This window comes from Zalophus californianus, chromosome 3 (genome assembly GCF_009762305.2).
Source record: "Zalophus californianus isolate mZalCal1 chromosome 3, mZalCal1.pri.v2, whole genome shotgun sequence".
NCBI lineage: Eukaryota > Metazoa > Chordata > Mammalia > Carnivora > Otariidae > Zalophus > Zalophus californianus.
The window spans coordinates 11,908,279-11,920,823 of NC_045597.1; positions in this window are offsets into that span (position 1 = coordinate 11,908,279).

Here is a 12,545-nt window from a genome sequence, read left to right on the forward strand (position 1 = left end):
ATTGGGGAGCTGGGAGGAGGTTGTAACTAAAGTAGCTGGGGAAGGTGTTTGGCGGACTCGGTAACCGGGCGGGACCAGCAGGGTGTGTGTGGCTCCAGCACAAAGGACACAACCTGAGGAGGAGAACAGGGACTACTCGACCAGAAATTTACATCTGGGGGCAGAGAAAGTTTTAGAGAGTTAGAGAAAGTTTTAGAGGATTAGCATAATAAAGAAAGAATGGCCCGAGGTCTGCCTAGAGGAACACCTTAGAGAAACAAGAGGTGTTGTATATGATACTAATAACTCCCACAGAAAAGAGAAGACTGAACTAAAGAGTCAATCTTAAGAAAAAGCTGAAACAGGCATAGCACAGGGAATATAGTCAATGGTATTGTAATAGCATTATATGGTGACAGATGGCAGCTACATTTGTGATGAGCTTGTGGGATGACAACCCATACCGTTGTTGAGTCACTGTGTTGTACAACTGAAACTGATGTAACACTGTGTGTCAACTATACTTCAATAATTTTAAAAACCCAGATACTGCAACAGATTGAATGCAGAAACAGAGAATTGAGTTTTCCGTTAAACCAGACATTAAAGAGACCTGCAAAGGTATTTTAAAAAAGAAAAAGAAAAAAGTGAAGAGTGGAGTCACTGTTTAGTTTTTTGAGACGCTTGCTTCTGAATCTGGTTCAGTGATCACTAACAGCAGAAAGAGGCAGGAGGCTCTTTTCTTCTTCCCTCCCTTCACCATTCCCTCCCTTCTTTCTTCCCCTCCTTCCTTCCTACCATCATTAAGGAATTCTTCTGCAGGAGAATCAAGAATGAGAATGTTTCAAAGGGACCATAACAGATAATATAATGACCTTTTATTAGGAAATTACAGTATGTGATTCAGTACAGGAAACTGAGTCACCGTGTTAGGTTAAAAGCAGTAGAAGGGATAAATGTTCTACCAGGGAGGGAACAAGCCACTAAAATAAAATACCATAGTTATTAAATAAATCCCACTTTTAAGTATTCAGAATTTCTAAGTAAGAAAATTAGACTCCTTGATGATTGCCCTTAAATTCTATTATTTTTTGTATTCTGCATGCAGTCTGACATGTTTTAATAAGAAAATAAGTAGTAGAATAATTAATGTGACCTCTTTTTTATATACATAACTGTACATTTCCTTTTATCAAAACTTAAGATATTATTGTCCAAGATATTACTAAAATCACATGTATATTCAGTGCCTCTCAGAAAACAGAGTTCCAAGAATGGTGATAGGTCATTCAATATTTGAAGAAAAACATCTGTTTTTAGAGAAAATGTTCTTCCCTAATGCATTTATTCATTTAATTCATACATTCTTTCAGGTTCTTTGTATGGTACTCTTCAGTAATAAAATAAAGGAAATTTACATGGAGATGAAGATTTTCGTGCTGGTTGTGCTGGCATCATAAAGCTGAATAGGGACTCAGTGCCTCCAATGGAGCTGTGGGCACAGAGCTTAAGAGAGAGACTTGTATGGTGGGCATCAGGAGAGGACAAAGCCAGCTCAGAAGAATCACTTCCCTACGATTCCCCAAAGTGAGTCTCTTCAGCTCTCTGAACTACTTTCTGTCTGATTTTAAAGGTTTCCATTCTGTTGAGTGGAAAACATGAATCGACTGAGAAGCTCTGCAGGGAACCTATGGGGTACACCAAGTAAATAGGATAGTCAATGTCTTTTAGGGGTTCATGATAAAATGGAGGAAAGAGATGTCTGAATAAGACTATAATTACAGGGCGCCTGAGTGGCTCAGTTGGTTAAGCGACTGCCTTCGGCTCAGGTCATGATCCTGGAGTCCCAGGATCGAGTCCCGCATCGGGCTCCCTGCTCGGCAGGGAGTCTGCTTCTCCCTCTGACCCTATCCCCTCTGATGTGCTCTCTCTCTCTCATTCTCTCTCTCTCAAATAAATAAATAAAATCTTAAAAAAAAAAAAGACTATAATTACAGAGGTACCTAGGTGGCTCAGTTGGTTAAGCATCTGACTCTTTGTTTTGGCTCAGGTCATGATTTCAGGGTCATGAAATCAAGCCCTGTGTAGGGGTCAGCACTGGGTGTGGAGCCTGCTTGAGATTCTCTCTCTCTCTCTGCTCTTCCCCCCTGCTCACACACACACATTCACTCTCTCTCTCTCTCTCTCAAAAAAAAAAAAAAGACTATAATTACAGATAAGGCATGGGAAGTACAGTAATCAGGGACACAAACAAAGTATAATGGTCATTGAAAATGAGGTGATACATTCTAACCAGAAGACCTAGGAAGTCAATGACAGTAGAATGTCAGCAGGGCATTCACTGGTGGTTAGGATGTTGACCACCGAGATATTGGGAGGAAAAGGAAAGAGATTCCCACACTGGACCAGGCATGGGGGCTGAAGAACACAGGATGTATTGAAATATGGCTTGTCCAGTATGCCCAGCCTTGGGTGCAAGATGCTGTGAAAGGGAGGAGCATGTAGTAGATGGTAGTGCTAAGAAAACCAACGGGAACCATATTATGAAATGTGTTGAAGTCTGTTTGGCTTTTATTATTTATTGTATTGGAGAGCCATTGAAGGTTTTCAAGGAATGAAGCAGAATGTCGTTACCTGTTCTTCAGAAAGCTAACTCTAGCAGCGGGATAGAGAACAAATTAGCATGATAGGGTCATTTCTTGCACCATGTCAAGGGCACCACTCACAGCTCAATAGACTGTAATATAAATGGTGCCTTCTGGAGTCGTGCAGTGGAGAGGCCTTGAGAGTGGAGATGGGAGAGCCAGAGTGGTAGCAAGTAGGATGCTTTGATGGCAAGCAGCAGAAGCTGATTCCAACTTAAGGAGGAAAGAGTGGATTTATTGGAAGATTGGAGGCAGCTCAAAGAAAATACTTATAGGAATCAGAACTATTTCATGGGGGTGCCTGCGTGGCTCAGTCGGTTAAGCGACTGCCTTCGGCTCAGGTCATGATCCTGGAGTCCCGGGATCGAGTCCCACATCGGGCTTCCTGCTCAGCAGGGAGTCTGCTTCTCCCTCTGACCCTCTTCCCTCTCATGCTCTCTATCTCTCATTCTCTCTCTCTGAAATAAATAAATAAAATCTTTAAAAAAAAGAACTATTTCATGGATCTAATGGAGAATCTCTTCAGGACATTGCTTGAGTCACTTTCCATCATTTCTGGTCTTTCTGGCAGGACTGAGAGTCCTGCCAAGACTTCAGGCAATGGGGGAGGAGAAATTGAGGTGCTGTCACCAAAGGAAGGGGTAGATGCTGGACCAGACAGTCAAAATCAAGGGTGTGAGCTATACTAGTCATGGCAGAGACTGCTACTTGCCCAGCAAATAACTGATCTATTTTTCTTCCTTAGTAAAAATACACTAATTGTATCCAGGTGACACTACGCCTAGCTAGAAGGATTTATTTCCTAAGCTTCTTTATAGCTAGGCGTGGCCATGTGACTAAATTTGCCCTGAGTCCCAAAGTTGGATGGGAACTTAACAACCAAAACCTCCTTAAAAGGAGGAAGCTATGGCAGGTACCTTTTTTCCTTCCCTCAATCCTTCCTCTTATCTTCTTCCTGAAAAGCAGACATGATGCCCAGAGCACTATCAGCAGTTCTGGGATTGCAGAGCAGAAAGACAAAAGCTTGCATCCTTGATGACATTTGTTCTGGGGATAGTTTTGAGTACGTGATTTGGCCGAGTTTCCATGGGAAACACCCAAAAGGCACCTACTCAATGCCTGACACAGAGGAGGCCCTGAAGAAAAAATATTTTCCCACTGTTCTCTGTAAGGAATATTTGGAGGGCGCCTAGGTGGCTCAGTTGGTTAAGCGACTGCCTTCGGCTCAGGTCATGATCCTGGAGTCTTGGGATCGAGTCCCGCATCAGGCTCCCTGCTCAGCGGGGAGTCTGCTTCTCCCTCTGACTCTCCGCCTTCTCATGTGCTTTCTCTCTCAAATAAATAAATAAAATCTTCAAAAAAAAAAAAAAAGGAATATTTGGAAACGGACATCTTTATTTGAGGTAAAGCATTTTTAAATGTGCTCAAACAAAAAGATGTTAAAAAAAGTGTTCTTTAAGGAAAAAAAAGTGTTTTTCCAGAAACTGAGAGTAGCTGCTGAGGAGAGAGCTGACTTGCTTCCTTCTTTCCAGGGACTAACTTTATTAAGGCATTAGCAAACCCAGTCCCAGGAAAACAGCCTTTGAATGAAAATCCCCAGGATTTGGTGAACATTAAGTAGGGCGCCCTATTTGGGTAATGACTCAGATTCGATATCTAGCTGTCAGCAATACTAGTGTTGGCTTGGTTTCATGAAATCTTTTATTGACTTCGGCATTCTGGTTCAAGTTTTGTTTGTTTCTGTTTTTATTTTATTTTTTCCGTTCTCCACCTGTTTGTGGGTAGGTTTTTATGGCTGGTGTGGAATTCCTTATTTTACACATTTATTGATAGTTCATGCTTGAAAACTGATGAAGGAAATTGAGCTGTTCTATCTATTGCCTTACAAGCAGGAGATCCTAGGTAAATGTGTGTGCGACAAACCAGGATCAGCAGAAGTACAAGGGAAACAAGCTTGGAAAAGAGAGGTAATTATCTAAAATTAGATCAAGTAAAAACTGCTCTGTTAGATAAATCCTGTTGCTAAATTACCTACAGCAAGCTAAGCACAGGATAATACTGTGTTCCATAAAAAAAAGAATTTTAAAGCCTTAGCAACAAGAAAGTGTTTTGAATACCTAGTGTTATCAAGCCCTCTCTTATTTTTCTTTATTACTTTGCCAGCTTGAAAAAAGACATGGGAAAGTATAGAGACCATTGATTTAGGGCACGGAAAAGAGCCCAATTTTTTAAAAAAAAATATTCTCATAAGCACACAAATGAATCACTCTGAGATCAAGGGATGTTTCTGAGAAATTAGTGATCTTTCTCTAGAACTTAATGGACAGACTATGTTTTCAAAATAAACCATTTGTTCTAGTTGTCCTCCTTTAATTGTAAGTGTTAGTGCTTTTACAAAAAGCTTTGGGGTGTCATGGGGTTTGAGCTCCCCAAGAAAAGGTCCATAAAACAAGTAATGCAGAACCAAATAACTGGTATCTTGGCGAAGTTGTAATTACAGCTGTTTGTGAAGTTCTACAGGAATTTCTCCTCCAGGGCTATAAATTCAGCCCGGTAGGAGAAATTTGAACAATATACTTTGTCTAGCTATCTGGCACCTGTTGTGGAAACCTGCAGGCCATGGAAGGTCCCAGTAAATGGGGACAGAGGACACAGTATTGTCTTTCTTCTCTCTCTCTCTCTTCTCCCCACACCTACCACACATAATTTTCAAAGACAGGTATCTGGCTTAAATCAGAGGAAGATCTAATAAATCATTAAAACAGGAATTTTGAAGACCGATGTAATAATTTGGGAAAATGCTTATGATATGATGTTACTCAAAAGAAGCAAGACACAAAAATGAACTTTTCTGGGATTACAACTATGTAATAATTGTGGGTATATACAAACAAGGTCTCCCAGAGAGCAGGTAAAAATGAGAAACATCTACTCTCCAGGGAGATTTAAACAAATCTTTCAGGTGGATTTGCTTTAATCTTACGGTGGTTGGTGCAAAATGAAAAAGAAAAGGCAGGCGTGACTTTCAAAATATCAAATAACCTGTATTATATCCCATGGAGGCCGGTCCACCAAGCAGCGGCCATAACTATGGAGGGTGACAGATGGCGGCAGGTAAACAGCTTCACAAAGCCAGTTGGGCAATGGCCATTTTCCCATGGATCTGGAGCTTATAAATGGGGTGGGAGCCGTTGCTGCCCCAGCGGGATGCTGGTGGTAGTTGCCAGGGCAGCCCCACTGGACGCCTTGCCTTGGGTCAGAGTGGTGGTGGTGGGGGGGGCACTTGGTGCCTGAGCATCACCCAGTTACCAACCAGTACTGTAGGATTTCCATGTTTTAGCAACCGGTGCAGCTGTGACAGTGTCCACAAACTGACGGGAGTCCTGATTAAGAACTATCCTGGGGGCGCCTGGGTGGCTTAGTTGGTTAAACATCAGCCTTTGGCTCAGGTCATGATCCCAGGGGCCTGGGATCGAGCCCCACGTGGGTTCCCTGTTTAGTGGGGAGCCTGCTTCTCCCTCTCCCTCTGCAGCTCCCCCTGCTTGTGCTTATCGCCCCCTCCTGTCAAATAAATAAATAAAATCAAAAAGAGAGAGAAAGAGAACTATCCTGAAAGAGGGACGCCTGGGTGGCTCAGTTGGTGAAGCGTCGGACTCTTGGTTTCGCCTCAGGTCATGATGTCGAGGCTGTGGGATGGAGCCCTCCATCGGGCTCCCTGCTCAATGCGGAGTCTTCTTCAGATTCCTTCCCCCTCTGTCCCTCCCTGCTAGTACACACGCTCACTCTCTTTCTCTTTCTCAAATAAATAAATAAAATCTTAAAAAAAAAAAAGAACTATCCCGGGGCGCCTGGGTGGCTCAGATGGTTGAGCGTCTGCCTTCCGCTCGGGTCATGGTCCCGGGGTCCTGGGATCGAGCCTTGTATCCGGCTCCCTGCTCAACGGGCAGCCTGCTTCTCCCTCTCCCTCTGCTCCCCTGCTCCTGCTTTCTCGCTCTCTCTCCATCTCAAATAAATAAATAAAATCTTAAAAAATATTTTTAAAAAAGAACTATCCTGAAAGAGCAGAAATGGATAATGTTTGTAAAGTCTTTTATTATAATGCCTAGCACATGGTACATACTCCATAAATGTTGGCTGTTGTAATCGTGTAGCATTCCTGCTTACACTTTTATTCTTATTAATAAGCAAAAAGCACACATGCATATGGAAAGAGAGAGAAAGCTCCATTATCTCTTCCTCTTCTTCCTGAGTTAATCTAAACCCAATTGCCTCCCAAAGGTGCCACTTCCAAACACCATCACATTGGAGGTTAGGGCTTCAACATACGAATTTTGAGATACACAAACATTCAGCCCATAATACAGATCCTATGCAGAAATCTTAGAGGGATGGGCGCCTGGGTGGCTCAGATGGTTGAGCGTCTGCCTTCGGCTCAGGTCATGATCCCGGGGTCCTGGGATCGAGTCCCACATCAGGCTCCCTGCTCCTTGGGAGCCTGCTTCTCCCTCTGCTTCTCTCTCTCTCCCTCTCTCTCTCCCCGTCTCTCATGAATAAATAAATAAAATCTTAAAAAAAAAAAGAAATCTTAGAGGGATAGCTACATAGATTAAAGTGGGCTCTAACCATCCATTGGCCCATACAGTCATTTATTTATACACATATACAGTCATTTATTTATACACATATTCACATATCCATCCATATAATAAACATTTTGCTGATCATCTATATCTCAGAAGAACTCACTAATAGGGATAATAAATGATATGCTATGTATTCTAAATGCTACATATTCTAAATGCTAGGCAAGATCTATGGGAACTCAATGAGAAAGAAAACTCATATTGATTGAGAATGGCACCAAGTTCTTTACCAATTTATCTGCCTTCGTCTGAATTAAGAAATACATTTCTAGTTCCAAAGTGAAATTAGAATCAGGGTCTTTTTCTTCCAAAGTGCCTTTCATCTTTCTAAGATGCAGTGGGAAAGAAGGGGTAAATTCCTCTTGAGCCAAAGAAGGAAATAAAGGTTACAGCTTCTTAACCGTCAACGCATGCTGATGATGGAGAGAGATGGAGCTGTCCTCAGGAGACCTACTTCTGTCCTTCTCTGGTTCGTGGAGGAATGCTGCACTCAACAGTGAACTTCATCAGGTTCAAGTAGATGCTCTTCGGGTGTCCTGCCGAGATGCATTTTGGGTCTTCCCTCTTCAGGGTCAGCTGGGAGGAGGAGCCCTGGGTCTTCTAAGGAGTGGTCCACGAGGCAGCCTGGCTGGCATTATGAATCCATGGAGAACAGGCAGGCAATTAGAGGCTGCCCAGACAAAAATATCCAACCAGCCCATTAAAATATTTAGCTTAAAGCTATTCACATATTTATATTTTAAAAAGTATTGCTGCCAAATCTAAAAGCTTTATTATAATCAAGTGGTTAACAGCAAACTTCCTACCTAGAGATTTCAAATACTTTAAGGATACTTTAGTAACCAGAGGAAAAACAGCTCATTACAAACAGGTATCTGTTTTGTGGACATAGTGTGCTATGCTTGGAAACCCTTACTAAGACATAGTTCTATGAGAAAGGTATTGGTAATCCCATATCATAAAGAAACTAAGGCTCAGAAAGTCAATTTGCTCTGTTGATAACCTTCTCTGGAATAAGCCTATTTTGATCCTTTCTATATCTCTCTAAACCTTTTATTTATGAAACAAAACTCAAATTACACATAGATTGGGAGAAAGTACAAGAAATTTCCATGAACCCATCACCTAGCTACATCAGTCACCAACTGGTGGTATCTCTTGTTTCATAAAGTAGGACCACCCAAATGAGAAGTATATTATGTCTCTTATTTTCTCTCTCAAACAATTTGCTTAACAAAATCTAGGCATATCTATATGATTGTTCAGCCCCTTCCTCCGAGATGAACTGTCCAAATGTCTGAGCATTTCTGGAACTCTATTTGATCTCAGGGGCAGATACAGAAGTGTTGTTTGTGACCCACAGCCAAGCTCTGTGGGGAGGGCAAAAGGCCAGCTTCAGGAAGGTGAGGACCTCAACTCCCTTTGATGACCTCTCCTGGGGCAATAATGATGGGCCATGTGACCCGCAGTCATAATTCTAAATGGGGATTCAAGCACATTTAATGGATACTTCCTTCTTTATTCTTTAATAGGAACATTAAAACAGTAAGGAAGAATAATTTTTAGACAGAGGGGTTTCTCACAGGAATTTAGCAAATATTATCCAATCTCTTTTCTTATTGCAATATGTATAATTTATCTTCTGAAAAAGATGTGTAACTGTGACTTAATACCAGTATAGAAGAATCACAATTTCTTCATTGTATTTTTTATAGGAAAGACAAAATCATTAACTATATTCAATTTATGAGACTTCAAAGGAGCATTTGACCAAGAGTCTTTCAGAATGTAAGCTTTGGGACGCCTGGGTGGCTCAGTCGGTTAACATCTGCCTTCGGCTCAGGTCATGATCCCGGAGTCCTGAATCGGGCTCCTTGCTCAAGCGGGGAAACTGCTTCTCCCTCTGCCTGATGTTCCCCCTGCTTGTGCCCTCTCTCTCTGACAAATAAATAAACAAAATCCTTAAAAAAAAAAAAAAAAAAGAACGTAAGCTTCATCCAGCAAGCAAATGGTTACAGACACAATCAGAAGCTAAGGCCTGCCTGTCTCTACATTAATCAGCTTTGCTGCAGTAAAGAAATGGCTCCTCTAGAGGAAGAAAACCTTTTCCTCTATGTTCTGTACCCCAAGCCTGTGAATTAAACTGACAAAGGCCAGGTTAACAGGGGGAAAGCCCCAGTTTATTTACACGTGAGTACACAGTGATGAGTAACACAAAGGGACGGTCCAAATTCAGGCTCATGAACCACCACCATAAACCACAGGTCAAAGAGTGGAAGAGAAATGCACTTACCGAAAAACATACGACTTTGGGAAAGGTAAGTGGATTTTCAGGAGAACAAAGAGGAGATAAGAAAATCGGTGATAGTTATTTGTCTACAGAGGGATGAGCGGTCTGTTTCCTTCAGAGCCATTGATCTCCCCTGGAGAAGGAATTTGGGATAGATTTTATTTCTCTTCTCCCTTCCTGGAAGAGATCTGCCCTAAAAGGGAGTCGATGGCAGCCCTATTTCCCAGAAGTTGCTGCTTTTAGCTAGCTTCTTATAACAATCTTATAATAATCTTGTTAGCTTCTTATAATAAATATACCCACTTTGAGCTTCTGAGTTGGTTCCCACACCCCCAAATCTCAGTAGCTTCTGGGAGCAAAGGTTTGTTTCTCCATCATGTCACACCTCAGCTGTATATTGCTAACAGCTCTCTTCCGTATGTCTTCTTCATTCCAGAATCCAGTCTGAAGGAGCAGCCCCTACGGGGAACGTGACATTTTCCGCTGGCAGAAGGAAAACACAAGTCACTGAACCTTGCAGTGTCTCTGAGAGCTTCTATTTGGATGTGGTGTTTGTCACTTCTGCTCAAGTCCATTTGCCAAGGCAAGCCATATGGCCATGCTGGCCATGGGCGAGGCAGGTAAATCATACCCCTGCCACGGGATGGTCACTGCAAGTCACAGAGCACCAAAGAGGGGACTATTACTGGTAAGGGGAGTGATTAACGGAACTATACTGTTAACGCAGTTGATCAGAGTCTACAAACATATTCTCTAAGGTTTTGAGAATCATCTGTAAAGGTTTGAGTATCACTCAAAAAGTAATGAGATGTTGGCATTCTGCTTCAGAACTAGTCAAGGCGGCTCAATTATGAAAATAATGTTTTATTCCCCTGAGAATCTCCAAAGAAAATTGATCCCCCAGAAGCGGCACCATGTTTGGCCACGCCTGTGCTCTGACATATGCTGCCTGACACCAGACCAAGCATCCCAGTGGGGAAGGACTGCTTCTCTCACTTCCCTCCAAGTTTTTTATTTTTATTTTTATTTTTTAATTTTTAAAAAAGATTTTATTTATTTATTTGACAGAGAGAGGGAACACAGGTGGGGGAGTGGGAGAAGCGGGCTTCCCGCTGAGCAGGGAGCCCGATGCGGGGCTCCATCCCAGGACCCTGGGATCATGACCTGAGCCGAAGGCAGACGCTTAACAACTGAGCCACCCAGGAGCCTTCCCTCCAAGTTTAAACCTCTCTGAACAAAATTTCGGGGAAAGGAAATATAACTTCTTGTGGCCTACAGTTCCTGTATGATTGATTAATTTATCTTATTGACTATATTGTTTAGACCCTTTGTTTCTTCAGTGATTTATTTCTATTTGATCTGTTGCCCATTAAAAATGAAGGATTAGGGGTGCCTGGCTGCCTCAGTCAGGGGAGCATGTGACTCTTGATCTCGGGGTCATGAGTTCAAGCCCCACACTGGGTACAGAGATTACTTAAATAAATAAAACTTTAAAAAAAAATGAAGGATTAAACTTTACAATTGCAACTTTATTTCTACAGATCTGTATCTCCCTATCTTCGCATATGTTGTTACTTCTGTCTGGAATGCACTTGCATGGCCCCCATGCTCTACCCCTTTCCTCTCAAACCAATTCCTGCTTATCTTTAAAGCCAAGTTACCACCTCTGTGGACACTTCCCTGATCTCAGTGGTTAATGCTCTCATCCTGGGAATGACCTCTGTGCTTTGCATACACCTTTCTTTGGAGAAAAGAGAATTTAGGGCCACAGAAATGTGAGTGTTATCCAAAGGAAAGCAAAAGTGGAGAGATGGCAGTGGATGAGAGTGGGGAGAGAAAGAGAGAGAGACAGGGAGAGAGGTTAAAGAATGAGCTGAAGGTCAAGGATAGAACCTCGGGGAATTCTCCAGCCGCAAAAGGCAAAGAGAAATACTAGAGTTCACAAAAGTAGGATCCTGCAGAGTCGTGGAAACAGTCCTCTCCCTAGTCCCATGAGCAGCTTGACAGTTCATTTCTCAAACCAACTTCCCGAGGACTCTGGCACTGTAACAGATCCACACCACAGCTCTGCCTAGTTCAGGAAACCCAAACTGACTGGCAAGCGTCATGTTTTTATCTCTACCAATCGCTCAGTGCCTTGGCCAGCCCTGGGTTCCATGCCCACCACTGGGACTGAGGATGAGGGTGAGGGAAAGGGGCCAAGCCCACCCAGACTCCATCATTCATAAGGCCCTTGATTTCTCTGGGAATATAACTCTGATAAACCCATGGTGTCCTCTCATCCAGTTTGCACCTCATCAAATGTTCAGACTAGCAATGCTGAGTCATTCATTCAACAAACACTAAGGGCTTAAAAGGTGCCCGCCACTGTTCTGGGGTTGACAATACAGCAATGAAGAAGACAAAGTCCTCGTCCCAAGGACCCCACATTCTAGAGACCCTTGCTCCGTTCCTTAAGTTCTCTAGTGGTCGATCACAGGGATGGTCCCAAAATCCTGACGTAGAACTGATGGATTTGGTCTTTGAGAAATAGGCATAGACACCCTCTTCTCCTTGCCCTCGAGGGCTCTCTTGTATGTCAAGGCTCGCTTCTTTGGGGTTAAATTCTACTAAAGGCCTCAAGGAGTAGCCAAGACACAGCATCCTTCCTCAAGTCCTCTACATCTCCAGCCACAGAAGATACATGGACAGAATTCCAGCACACAGTGGCATCTGCATAGCCAGGGAATTTCTTACCACTTTATGGGAATCTCTAACTTCCCAGTGAAGAATGGGAGCTTCTCTTGCCTTATCTTGACACAGTCAATTCTACATGGTGGAGTTTGTCCCTTGCATCATCCCGCTCAGAGGTATTTGTTCAGGCTTCTCTGATTATAAACCATAGAATCCGACCTTGGTTAACTAAAGCAAAAATGGATTTATTCAAAGTACATGGCATAGCTTGCAGAGTCAAAGGAGAAGCCAGTATGATGCTTGGTGTACAGATAA